This window comes from Monodon monoceros, unplaced genomic scaffold, assembly GCF_005190385.1.
Source record: "Monodon monoceros isolate NGI ecotype Baffin Bay Population unplaced genomic scaffold, NGI_Narwhal_1 Super_Scaffold_19, whole genome shotgun sequence".
NCBI lineage: Eukaryota > Metazoa > Chordata > Mammalia > Artiodactyla > Monodontidae > Monodon > Monodon monoceros.
In genome coordinates this window covers 26262103-26276794 of record NW_021703775.1, presented here as the reverse complement: position 1 = coordinate 26276794, position 14692 = coordinate 26262103, and the positions used below count along the sequence as shown (strand labels likewise).

The 14692-nt window shown below is 35.3% G+C and overlaps 1 protein-coding gene across 7 annotated transcripts in view; it reads left to right on the top strand.

Moving 5' to 3' along the window:
* Nucleotides 1–14692, top strand: part of ALMS1 (ALMS1 centrosome and basal body associated protein) — a 225971-nt gene that overhangs the window by 113011 nt on the left and 98268 nt on the right. The gene's annotated exons all lie outside the window — the stretch shown is intronic.

The following is a 14692-nucleotide window of genomic DNA, read 5'->3' as shown; positions in this document are numbered from 1 at the left end:
GATAACCCTATGAGGTAGGTGATGGTATCCTTATTTGCCCTCTGGGAAACTGAGACACTGACATTGCTATCAAGCAAACCTCATTGTCTCAAATAATGCAGTCTGTTCAATCTAAGCAAGAGCTTGTTCACCACGTGGTACTGTCTCTCCCGAATCCTAAACCGTACTTAAACTATTCTATTAACTGTCCTCTTGGACAAGTCATTTAATATCTTTGGCACTCATATATGGATGACTGATGGAAGGAAAGGGTTGGAAAGCTTAAAGGTCCATTACAGCTTGAAAAATTAGTGGTTGAGAATTGGATTGGGGCAGGAAAAAACAAGGTCAATCTCTGATTTCAATACTATTATAAATAGTAGAGTGTTATAGAGATCAGTACTGTGTGTGAAAAATGTTTAGAAATTAAAAGATTGACAAGTTTACATACAATACTTAAACTCTTCTCAGTGATAAAATGCCAAGTTATTGGGGCTGAATTCCTTGAATGAGAAGAAAATTATAGATGATTTTAAATATGAACTAATAATAATGCTGTTTGTTCAGAATGTACTAAATGCCAGGCATTGTAGTCAATGTGTATATCACTTTATACTTAGTATAATCATCCGGAGGTAGATATTACCTCAATTTATAGATTTTAAAAACCTAATACTTCGAGAAATTAAATGTTTTGCCTAAGATCGCATGGCCATTAAGTTTTGGAGGTGGCATTTGAACCTAGGTTTGTCTGACTCCAGAGTCTGTAAATAATTCTAACTGTATATACATATACACACTTATCTGTGTGTGTGCATATATATATGCATAAAACATTTATATATGTATTAAACTTTTTTTTTTTGAGATAATTTTAGACTTACAGAGGAGCTGCAAAAAATAGTAGAGTTCCAGTGTAACCTATTACCCTGAAATGTAGCAGCTTAAAACAATAACTATTATCCCAAAGTTTCTGTGGGTCAGAGATCTAGGCATGGCTTAACTGGGTGCTTCTGGCTTAGGGTTTCTCACAAGGTTGCAAACAAGGTACTGACTACAGCTGTGGTCCCATCTCAAGGCTTGACTAAGAGAATGTCCTTCCAAGCTCACTCACACAGTTATTGGCCAGAAATAATCAGTTTCTTCTTTCCATATGGCAGCTATGACAGCAAAGCTTTTCTCAGAGTGAGCAATTGAGACTGCAGGAGAAAGTGCTGAAGACAAAACCCACAGTCATTACTTTGTAACCTAACCTTGGAAGTGAATCTCACCACATCTGCCACATTCTACTAGAAAGAAATGAATCACTATTTCCAGCCAACCCTCAAGGGTTAGGGATTACACAAGTGCATGAATACCAGGAGGCAGAGATCATTGGGGGGATTTTTTTTTTTTTTTTTTTTTGCCACACCATGTGGCATGCGGGATGGGATCTTAGTTCCCCCACCAGGGATCAAACCCTTGCCCCCTGCATTGGGAGCGTGGAATCTTAACCACTGAACCACCACGGAAGTCCCATTGGGGGCCTATTTTAGAGGTTGCCAATATACCCTTTGCTAAAGCTTCCCCTTATGTTAACATCTTACCCTAACATCATAACCATAAAATATTTACCAAAGCTAAGAAATTCTCCTTCATATAAAATTATAATTAAATGTATAGACCAATTTGGATTTCACCTGTTTTTTCCACAAATGAAGCTTTTTTGTTTCAGATCCATCCCATAATCTCACCTTGCAGGTAGTTGTTGTGGCCTTAATCTCCAATCTGTGTCAGTTTCTCAGACTTCCCTTGTTTTTCATAACTTTCACACTTTGAAGAGAATTAGTTATTTTGGAGAAAGTCTTTTCCATCTGGCTTTGTCTGATGTTGTCTCAAGATTAGATTGGGGTTATACACTTTCAGTGCATTTCATCAGGGAGCACATTAAGTTGATATGCATGACTAGTGATGTTAACCTTGATCACTTGGCTAAAGTAGTATCTACCAAGATTCTCCACTGTAAACTTAATGTTTTTCCTTTGTAGATACTAATTTTTTTTGGATACTAAGTATTTAAGGGAGGTACTGCTAGACTATGCAAATATCCTGTTTCTGCTTAAACTTTGACCACAATTTTAAGCATCCTTCAGTGGATCTTGCTTGTAGCAATTATTACTCTGGTATTCTAATGGAGTTTTCATATTTCCTTTATTCCTTCTACATTTATTAATTGGAATTCTTCTGTAAGCAAGGGCTGTTGTTCCTCCCCCATTTATTTATTCCTTTAGTTTTCCATGTACATTAGTATGAACTCAGGGGTATTTATTTCATTCTTTGGATTACAATCCAATACTACTCAAATTGTTTTAGTTTTAGCTATTGAGAACACTTTCATGTTGGCTCCTGTACCTTGCCACTACCCTGAAATCAACTATTTCCCCAAAGAACCCTCGTTTTTTTTTTTGTTTTGTTTTGGAGAATAAGGTTTTTTTCCCTAGCTTTATTAGATAAAATTGACATATAACATTGTTTAAGGTATACAGTGCTTTGATTTGATACACTTATATTGCAAGATAATTACCATCATGGCATTAGCTAACACCTCCATCACGTCACATAGTTATCATTACTGTTTTTGTGGTAAGAAAATTTAATACCTACTCGCAACAACTTTCAACTATATAGTACATTATTGTTAACTATCATCACAATGCTGTGCATAGATCCCCAGAACTTATTCATCTTCTAATTGGAAGTTTGTACCCTTTAACCAATATCTCCCCATTTCCCCCACCCTCCAGCCCCTGGTAAACAGCATTCTACTCTGTTTCCACAAGTTTGGCTTTTTTAGGTTCCACATGTAAATGGTGTCATACAGTATATCTCTTTCCCTGTCTGGTTTATTTCACTTAGCATGATGCCCTCAAGCTCCATCTATGTTGTTGTTGTAAATGACAGGATTTCCTTCTCTCTAACAGCTGAATAATATCCCTTTGTGTATATATACACCATGTCTTTTGTTTCATTTCATTTCATTTTATTGCGCTGGGTTGCAGCTCACGGGCTCCTTAGTTGTGGCATGCGAACTCTTAGTTGTGTCATGCATGTGGGATCTAGTTCCCTGACCAGGGATCGAACTCGGGCCCCTTGCATTGGGAGTGTGGAGTCTTAATGCCTGCACCACCAGGGAAGTCCCTACACCATGTCTTCTTTATCCGTTTATCCATTGATGGACACAGGATATGGTTGTTTCCATACCATGGCTATTGTAAATAATGCTGCAACAAATATGGGAGTGCAGATACCTGTTTCCATTTCCTTTGGATGTATACCCAGAGATGAGATTGCTGGATTATATGGTAGTTCTATTTTTAATTTTTTAAAGAACCTCCCTACTGTTTTCCATCGTGGCAGCACTAATTTACATTCCCACCAACAGTGCATAAAGGTTCTGTTTTCTCTACATCCCTATCAACACTGGTATTTGTTGTCTTTTTGATAATAGCCTTTTTGACAGGTGTGAGGTGATCTCATTGAGGTTTTGATTTGCATTTTCCTGATAAATAGTGATGTTGAGCACCTTTTCATCTACCTGTTGGTAATTTGTATATCTTCTTTGGAAAAATGTCTATTCAGTTCTAGTTCCTCTGCCCACTTTTAAATCAGATTGTTTTTTTGTTATTCAGTTTTATGAGTTCTTTATATATTTTGGATATTAATCACTTATCAGATATATGGTTTGCAGATATTTTCTCCTCTTCTGTAGGTTACCTTTTCATTTTGTTGACTGTTTTGCTGTACAGAGAATTTGGGGTTTGATGGAGTCCTACTTACTGATTTTTGCTTTTGTAGCTTGTGCTTTTGGTGTCACATCCAAAAAAATCACTGGTGAGACCAATGTCAAGGAGTTTTCCCCTATGTTTTCTCCTAGGAGCTTACGGTTTCAGGTCTTATGCTTAAGTCTTTAACCCATTTCACATTAATTTGTGAGCGGTAAAAGTAGGAGTCCAATTTCATTTTTTTGGCATGTGGATATCTAGTTTTCCCAGCACCTCTTATTGAAGAGACTATCCTTCCCCTACTGAGTAGTCTTGGCTCCCTTGTAAAATATTAGTTGACTGTATATGTGGGGGGTTATTTATGGGTTCTCTGTTCTGTTCCATTGATCTATGTATCTGTTTTTGTGCCAGCACCATACTGTTTTGATCACTATAGCTTTGTAGTATAGTTTGAAATCAGAAAGTATGATGCCTCCAGTTTTGTTCTTTCTCAGAATTGCTCTGGCAATTCAGAGTCTTTTGTGGTTCCATATAAATTTTAGAATTGTTTTTCCTCTTTTTATGAAAAATGGCATTGGAATTTTGGTAGGGATTGCATTGACTCTATCAATGGCTTTGAGTAGTATGGATGTTTAAACAATATTTATTCTTCTGGTTCATGAACACATTTCATGTGTCTTTCCATTTGTTTGCATCTTCCTCAGTTTCCTTCATCACAGTCTTTTAGTTTTCAGTGAACAGATGTTTTAGCTCCTTGGTTAAATTCATTTCTAGGTATTTATTGATTAGATGCTGTTGTGAATGGGATTGTTTTCTTTAGTTCTTTTCAGATATTTTGTTGTTAGTGTATAGAAACAACTGATATTTGTATGTTGATTTTTGCATCCTGCAACTTTACTGAATTCATTGATTATTTCTAACAGTTTTTGGTGGAATCTTTAGGATTTTCTATTAGATATTAGATCATATCATGTACAAAGACAACTTACTTCTTCCTTTCTGATTGGATGCCTTTTATTTCTTTTTCTTGCCTCATTGCTCTGCTTAGGACTTCCAGTGCTACGTTGAGTAAAAGTGGTGACAGTGGGCACTCTTATCTTGTTCCTGATGTTAGAGGGAAAGCTTCAACCTTTCACCATTGAGTGTGATGTTGGCTGAGGGTTTGTCATACATGACCTTTATTATGTTGAGGGATGTTTCTTCTATACTCAATTTGTTGAGAGTTTTTATCATTGAAGGATGTTGTATTTTATCAGATGCTTTTTCTGTATCTATTGAGATAATCATATGATTTTTATCTTTTATTCTATTAAAGAAGCATATCATATTTATTGATTTGTATATGTTGAACTATCCTTACATCCTAGGGATAAATCCCAATTGGTCATGGTGTATAATTCTTCTATGTGCTGTTGAATTCAGTTTGCTAATATTTTGTTGAGAAATTTTATGTCTGTATTCATCAGCTGTTGGTCTGTAGTTTTCTTGTAGTGTCTTCATCTAGCTTTGGATCATCATGGTAATATGATGGCCTCATAAAATGAGTTTGCAGATGTTCCTCCCTCTTCAATTTTTGGACAAGTTTGAGAAGGATTGGTGTTAATTCTTCTTGAAATGTTTGTTAGAATTCACCGCTTAAACCATCTGGCCCTGGACTTTTCTCTGTTGAGAAGATTTGATTACTGATTCTATCTCCTTACTCCATGGGTCTGTTTATATTTTCTCTTTCTTCATGATTCAGTCTTGGTAAGTTGTATGTTTCTGGCAATTTTTCCATCTCTGCCAGGTTATCCAATTTGTTGACATATAATTGTTCATAATCGTCTCTTATGATCCTATATATTTCTGTGGTATCAGTTGCTTTGTCTTCTCTTTCATTTCTGATTTTATGTATTTGAGTCCTCTCTTTTTTTCTTAGTCTAGCTAAAGGTTTGTCAATTTTGTTTATCTTCAGAAATTTAGTTCTTAATCTTATTGACCTTTTCTATTTTTCTGGTCTCTATTTCATTTATTTCTGCTCTGATCTTTGTTATTTTCCTTTCTTCTGCTGACTTTGGGCTAGTCTGTTCTTTTTCTCATTCCTTGAGATGTAAAGTTATTTATTTGAGGCCTTTCTTTTTTCTTAATAAAGGCGTTTAGCACTATAAATGTCCTTCTTAGAACTGCTTTTGTCTCATAGGTTTTGATATGTTGTGTTCACATTTTCATCTGTTTCAAGATAGTTTTTGCTTTCCCTTTTGATTTTTTTAGACATACTTGTATTCAGTACTGTGTTGTTTAATTTCCACATATTTGTAGAATTTCCTGCTTCCCCCCAGTATTGATTTCTAGTTTCATATCATTGTGGTCAGAAAAGGTACTTGGTATGATTTAAATCTTGTTAAATTTGCTAAGATTTGTTTTGCAGCCTATATGTGATCTAACTTGGAGAATGTTCTGTGTATGCTTGATAAGAATGTATTCAGCTGCTGAATGTTCTGTAGGTGTCTGTTAAGTCCATTTAGTCTAAAGAGTGCTTCAAGTCCAATGTTTCCTTGTTGATTTTGCTATCTGGGTGATCTATCCATTGTTGAAAAGTGGGGTGTTTAAAACCATAAAAGTGGGAGGAGTAAAAGGGTAGTGATTTTGTATGTGATTGAAGTTAAGTTGTTATCATATAAAATATATTGTTATCTGTAAGATGTTTATGTGAGCCTTGGGGTAACCACAAAGCAAAAACGTATAGTAGATTCACCAAAAAGACGGCAGTCAGAAAATATTACTACGGAAAATCACCATTTCACAAAGGAAGGCATCAAGAGAGGAAGAAAGGAAAAAGAAAACTACAGAACAGCCAGAAAACAATAAGATGGTATAAGTAAGACTTTACCTATCAATAATTACTCTAAATGTAAATGAATTGAATTCTCCAATCAAAAGACTTGATGGATACAAAATCAAGACCCAACTATATGCTGCCTACAGGAGACTCACTTTAGCTTTAAGGACATGTGAGCTCAAAGTGAAGGAATGGAAAAAGATACTCCTTACAAGTAGAAACCAAAAGAGAGCAGGGCTGGTTATACTTGTAGCAGACAAAATAGTAACAATAGGCAAAGGAGAGGTCATTATATAATAATAAAGGAGTCAGTGCATCAAGATGATATAACAGTCACACACACACACACACACACACAGTACACATACACACACAAACACCCCCAACATCAAAGCACTTAAATATATTAAGCAAATACTAACATCTAAAGGGAGAAGTAAACAACAATACAGTAATAGTCAAGGACTTCAGTACCCCGCTTTCAACAGTGGAAAGTGGTGTTCAGAAACCAATGAGGTTTGCTCATTGCTACTAGGATGACACTGCTTCTTGCCCCTCTGAGTGAATAAAACTAAAGATTATAGGTATTAACTCACGCATATACATACACCTATATTCATTTCCATCTCTATTGTGTGTGTGTGTGTGTGTGTGTGTGTATATATATGTGTGTGTGTGTGTATTTTTTTTTTAAACCACAAGTCGATACCTCCAACTAGTCCAAAACCACAGGGTTGATTCTAGCCTTTTCCCTTTCTTTATTTATAACTTCTTTCTCCAATGGTGATAAACATGGCTCTTATTATTTACAGTATATTTACCCTAGTACATAAATAAAGTTTCAGAATTCTTATCCCATACCCAGGTGAGAAACAAATTTTCCACCTAGAGTACAGGTTTTATGTATAGTATACAGTCCAGACATTGTTTCTGTTTGCTGGGTTAGCTTTTTTCTTCCTTATAGACTTCAGCATGAGGATGTGATTCATTTATAATACAGTTAGATTCATTTCTTACATCTTATATTCCATTTTGCCCCAATATCTTGGTTAATTTTTTTTTAATTTACATACTGTAAAATTTACTTTTTGTGTTGTATAGTTCTATCAGTTTTGATAAATCCACATCACAGTTCCATACAAAGCATTTCTGTCAGTCCAAAAATTCTCATATGCCATCCCTTCATAGACAGTCCCTGCCCTGACCCCTGGCAATTCCTGATCTGTTTTCTTCCAAGTTTTACCTTTCCAGAGTGTCATGTAAATGAAATCATGAAATATATAATAGCCCTTTGGGTTTGGCTTCTTTTACTTTACAAAGTATATTTAAGATTTACCCATCTCATTTTATGAATCAGTTTTTTACTTTTTAATGCTTTATTACAAGCATAAAGCAATAAAAAGTTTTAAAAAAATAGAGTTTATCGATACATTCACTCTTTGAAGGATATTTGGGTTGTTTCCAGTTTGGGGTGATTACAGTTAGAGCTGCTGAGTCATGTGGTATATGTGTGTGTTTAACTTTACAAGAACTGTTTAGAACTAAACTATGCTAAACTGTTTTTCCAGGGTGGCTGTATCTTTGTATTTCCACTAGGAATATACAAGTGTTTCAGTTACTCTCCATCCTCGCCAACTTGTGGTATTGTTAGTATATTTAAACTGTTATAATAGGGGCTTTCCTCTATATGTTTCTCCTTGAGCTCCCCTTTTTTGGTCCTCAGAACAGAAAGCAAGGGCTTAATTTACCCCTCTCTTTTATGTGCTTCCTGTGGCTACTTTGTGTCAGTGCCAGGTGGCTCAGTAAAGAGAAAAAAGAAATCAACACAGGTTCACCTCACCCTCTTGAGACCACACCTTCTCTGGTAAGAGAGGAGGGTTTCCCCCCCTCAGAATTTTAAACTTCTTCTGGTCCCTGTTACTGCTGTACCACTGCCTCCATGAGATTACTTGAGTGCTTTAGATTACTAGAAAGGGAGAAAAGAAAAACAGGGGTTTTTTCGCACTATTTCTGCTTCCACTCCTCATGCCTGAATTAGAGGGCTTCTTCTGGAGGTCTTTCTGTCTGTGCTAATGTCCACTTCTAAGTGTCAGACTCTATTATTGAGTTCAGGTCATTGGATACTAAAGGAAACAATGATAAACTAACTCATCACCAATTTAATGGTACTTCAGATGTTGCTGGTCTTCACCAATTTGCCTGCTCCTATTTTTCAAGAGTCTTCTAAGAACTGCTCCATGTAGTTTGTCTAGGTTTTATAGCTGCACTTAGTGGGAGAGACAGAATGGGTTATGATTGATTACCCCAAACAGAATGGGTTATGATTGATTACCCCAAACTGGAGCTGAATATACCATTTTTCGTTCTCATTAACAGCATATGCAAGTTACACTGCAACACTTGATATTTCCAGGGTTTTTAAAAAATTAATTAATTTTTGGCTGCATTGGGTCTTTGTTGCTGCACGTGGGCTTTCTCTAGTTGGGGCGAGCGGGGGCTACTCTTCGTTGTGGTGCATGGGCTTCTCATTGCAGTGGCTTCCCTAGTTGCAGAGCACGGGCTCTAGGTGCACGGGCTTCAGTAGTTGTGGCACGTGGGCTCAGTGGTGGCTCGCTGGCTATAGAGCACAGGCTCAGTAGTTTTGGCTCATGGGCTTAGTTGCTGCGCCGCATGTGGGATCTTCCCAGAAAAGGGCTCAAACCCGTGTCCCCTGCATTGGCAGGCAGATTCCTAACCACTGCACCACCAGAGAAGTCTCTCCAGTTATTTTTAATTTTAGCCATTCTAAATGTGGATGTGAAATGGTATGTTATTGTGGTTTTAATTTGTTTTTCCCTGATGACTCATGATGCTGATAATTGCTTCTGTGCTTCTTGGCCATTTTTATGTCTTTATGAAATGTCTGTTTAATTTTTCCATTGGATTGTCTCATGACTTTAAGAATTTTTAATATATTCAAGATACAGATCCTCTGTGTATTGCAAATATTTTCTCACAGTCTGTGGTTTGATTTTCATTTTCTTACTGGTGTCTTTTGATGAAGAAAAAGTTTTAATTTTTATGAAATCCAGTTTGTTAATTTTTCTGTTGGAAGTATAGTTGATGTGCAATATTGTATAGGTTACAAGTGTACAATACAGTGATTCACAATTTTTAAAGGTTATACTCCATTTATAGTTATTATAAAATATTGGCCATATTCCTTGTGGCCATATTCCAATATATACAGCTTATATAGCTTAATTTATGCATAATAGTTTGTATCTCTTAATTCCCTACCCCTATATTGCCCCTCCCCTTTCCCTCTCCCCACTGGTAACCACTAGGTTGTTCTCTATATCTGTTAGTCTGTTTCTTTTTTGTTATATTCACTAGTTTATTGTATTTTTTAGATTCCACATGTAATTGATATCATACAGGATTTGTTTTTCTCTCTCTGACTTAATTTCACTTAGCATGATACTCTCCAAGTCCATCCATGTTGTTGCAAATGGCAAAATTTCATTCTTTTTTATGGCTGGGTAGTATTTCATTGTGTGTGTGTGTGTGTGTGTGTGTTCATCAGTTGATGGACATTCTAAATCTTTCTTTTATGGTTAGTACTGTTTTGTGTCTTGTCTAAAAATACTGCCTAACCCAGTGTTATGAAAATTTTCTCCTATATTTTCATCTTGAATTATAGTTTTAGCTTTATTTTTTAAGTCTGTGATCTATATCAAACTAATTTCTGTATATACTGTAATTTACACAGTTTAGGATCATTTTCTTTCACTGGATATTCCAGCACCATCTTTGAAATAATGATTATTTCCTTTTTGAACTTAGTTCGCACCTTTGTCAAAAATCAATCGGCCTTTTACATGTGGGTTTATTTTTAAGAGTTTCTACTCTGTTCCTTTGAACTGTCTGTCTTTACACCTATACCATAATGTTTTGATTACTGTAGCTTTATAATAAGTCTTGAAGTCAGGTTATGTCCTCCAGCCTTGTTTTTATTTTCAACAATATTTTTTGCTATTTTAGGTTCTATGCATTTCTGTATAAAATTTAGAATAGTCTTCTCAGTTTCTCCAAAAAAACCTCCTGAGATTTTGTTCAATGTTGCATTGAATCTATAGATCATTTTGTGAATGATTGACATCTTAGTAATATGGAGTCTCCCTATGAATGAACATGTTTTTTCCCCTTACTTATGTAATGTCTCTCAGTAAGATGTTGTAATTTTCAGTGTGTAGGCTTGCACATTTTTCATTAAATTTATTCCTCATTATTTTGTTTTATGATACTTTTGTATATGGTATTTTAGGTTTTGTATTTTCTAGTTATTTGTTGATTGTATATACAAATGCTGTTGTCAAACCAGTTTATCAATGCCAACAAGTTAATTTTAATTTTAATTTCTTACTCACTGGGTCAGAGCTTCCTTGCTTACTCCAGGATAATTTAGGCAATTTGTGTGCAGTGACCATAGGGAATTTAGGCAAGGTAATACTTCTGGTGGTTAAGTTGAGGCATATCTATTTGTCCTCAATTTGTGTCTAGTAACTTCCCTATGATTTAGGGAGTGCTTTGTTTAAATTTAGTGATATCCTCAACTTTAATGTCTATTCTTCATAGACACTCACGTTGCCAGGGTATGAACAGCAGTTTTACTTCTTCCTCTCCAATCTTCATGTCTTTATTTTTTTATTTTTTTGCCTAATGCACTGTTTAGGACATTCAGTATAATATTAAACAGAAGTAGTAAGAGCAGTCATCTTACCTTATTCCCCATCTTTGCGTGGGTGGGGGAGTGGATTTAGTGTTTCATCAAATTTGATGTTAGCTGTAGATTTTTATTAGATGCATTTTATGAGATTAAGGATGCCCTCTTATATTCTTAGTTTGCTGTGAGTTCTGTGAGTGGGTGTTGAGTTTTGTCACATGCTTTTTCCTGCTGTATTATGATCATATTTGTTTTCTCCTGTTTGTTGATATGAATTATATTATTATATAATATTATATATATTATATAAATATATTGATTAGATTTCAAATATTATTCTTACTGGGATAAATCCCACTTGATTATGATATATTGTCCCTTTTTATATTTATTGCTGAATTCAGCTTGCTAATATTGGTCTGTAATCTTCTTGGAGTGTCCTGACAGCAGAGTTACAGTGGCTTTTAAGAAAAAAACCTCTTTCTCATTTTCTGAGTTTGTGTCAGAATGGTATTATTTGATTTAAATCTACCATATTACATTTTACTTTCAATTTGTACCATATGGTTTTTGTTCTTTCTTGCCTTCTTTTGTATTAATTATCTTTTATTATTCCATTTTATTCTCCTTATTGGCTGTTTTAATATACATCTTTGTTTATTTTTTAGTGGTTGTGGCCATCCTGCAGAAGTGGGATGGACTCCCACCCAAAATTTTGTTCATATACCTAGGCTTAAGACACTCCTCAAACCCAGAGAATTTGAGAGGAAGTTTATTACTCACACAGGGGACCCCTGGGAAGAGTTGGGTGGGCACAAGCAGGTCCAGGCTGGCTTGGGCACAGCAGAGAGGGCTTTGTAGGATGGAACTGAGAAAAAAGTCTATATATGGGCAGTTTAAATTTTCTGCTGGTGCCAAAGGAGGAGGCAGTCATACTCAGGCTTATCAGCCTTTCCAGATGTGGAGCAAAAGGTGAGGCTTAAAAAGAAGTCAGTAATCAAACATCAAAAATTGTGTCAGACTCTATTGCAGTAGTTATTGTAGAGATTATCATATGTATTCCTAATTTATGTATTATCCTTCTTGCTAGATACAATCTACCTAATTAATATTTTGTTAGGAATTGTACATTTGTGTTCACATTTGTGTTCATGGGGGATATTCACCTATAATTTTCTTCTCTTGCAATATCTTTGTCTGAGTTTGGTATGAGCATTGGGCTGACCTCATAAGTATATCAGGACACTCTGAAAGAGTTTGTGGAAGATTGGTACTATTTCTTTCTTAGATATTTGGCAGAATTCACCATTTTGGCCTGGAGTTTTTATTATAGATTCAATTTCTTTAGTAGATTTGACTATGCAGATTTTTTTTTCTTGTGTCAGTTTGGAAAGTATTCTTCAGTTAAATAAGTTGTCAGAAATTGTTGGCATGAGTTATTTTCACAATATCCTTATATCCTTTCAATTTCTGAATCTCCAGTGATATTAGCTTTCTTATGTCTGGTATTAGTAATTTGTGTTTTATCCTTTTTTGTTTGGTCACTCTTGCTAGGGCTTTAGCAGTTTGGGTTTTTATGATCCTCTGATGTATTTTTTTCTGTTTCATTAGTTGCTGCTGTATCTTTTTTTTTTTTTTCTGTTTTGGGTTTAACTTAACTTTTTCTATCTTTCTGAGAATAGATTTTTTTTTTTACATATTCATTAAGTTTTAGCTTTCTTTTCTAGTGTACACAGATTTTTATGTAGTTTTTCATCTTCATCTTTGTACAAAATATTTTCTCATATCATAACTTTTTCTTTGATCCATGGCTATGTAGAGATGTGTTTCTTAATTTCCAATTATATAAGGACATATAAATGATTTTTTATTTTTAGTTCATTCTTTTTGGTCATTGAGATTATATTCTTAATGATTTCAGTATACTTAAATTTTTTAGAACTGCTTTATGATATGATATATTTTTATTTTGATCAGTGTGCAATTGAAAGAAATGTGTATTCTGCCATTGCTTCTTGTGATATTCTGTGTATGTTACTTTGGTCCATTTGGTCAGCTGTTATGTTGAAATCTTCATTTTTACTGAATTTTTGTCTGCTTGTTTAATCAGCATTTGAGAACGGCATGTTAATACCTCCTTTTTTCTCCTTAGCCATGTGGTAGTAAGTTATTGACCTACTGCCCCATCACTCTCATCGTTTCCTATGAAAAGAACTTTCTCCTACATAACCAGTAAAGCTGTGAAAATCAGGAAATTAATATCAATGTGTTATAGACACTATTCCAGTTTTTCCAATTGTCCCAGTAAGATTTTTTATAACAAAAAGGAGCAACTCAAAATCACATGTTGCTTTAGTTGTCATGACTCTTTAATTTCCTTTAATCTGGAACAGTTCTTCAGTCTTTCCTTCACTTTCATTACCTTGACACTTTTTTAAAAAAATTAATTAATTAATTTATGGCTGTGTTGGGTCTTCGTTTCTGTGCGAGGGCTTTCTCTAGTTGTGGCAAGCGGGGGCCACTCTTCATCACGGTGCGCGGGCCTCTCACTATCGCGGCCTCTCTTGTTGCGGAGCACAGGCTCCAGACGTGCAGGCTCAGTAATTGTGGCTCACGGGCCCAGTTGCTCTGCGGCATGTGGGATCTTCCCAGGCCAGGGCTCGAACACATGTCCCCTGCATTGGCAGGCAGATTCTCAACAACTGCGCCACCAGGGAAGCCCTACCTTAACACTTTTGAAGATTACAGGTCAGTTACTTTGTAGAGTGTTTTTCAGTTTGGGTTTCTCTGATGTTTCTTCATGATTAAGTTCAGGTGAGATATTTTTGGTAGGGTTATCACAGAATTGACATTGAATTCTTCTTATAACATCTTAGCAGCTGTCGTACACTTCTATTTGTCCCACTGCTGACAGTGATCACTTTAATTACTTAGTAAGGTTGTGGGCTAGGTTTCTCAACTGGAAAGTTACTGTTTTCCACTTTGTAGCTAAGTGTTTTATGGGGAGGAACTTTGAAATTATGTAAGTATCTCAGTCCTCAGAAGACTTCTAGTTTATTTATATCTGTACAGAATCATGCTTTCATTCAGTGGGTTATGATTTATTACTATCTTTTCTTCACTCTTTATTTTAAAAATACATAGACTTAACAAGAGATTACAAAAATAGTCCAGAGAGTCCCAGGTATCTATCGCTCAGCTTTCCCATTGGTAATGTCTTATATAACTGTAGTACATTTTCAAAATGACATTAGGAAATTGACATGGGCACAATATAATTAACTAAACTACAGAACTTAACCATATTTCACCAACTTTTGCATGCACTCAGGCTTTTTTGAATGCATATGTGTATAATTTTGTGAAACTTAATCACATTGTGATTTCACATAACCACTACTATAATCAAGATACAGGAATATTCTGTCA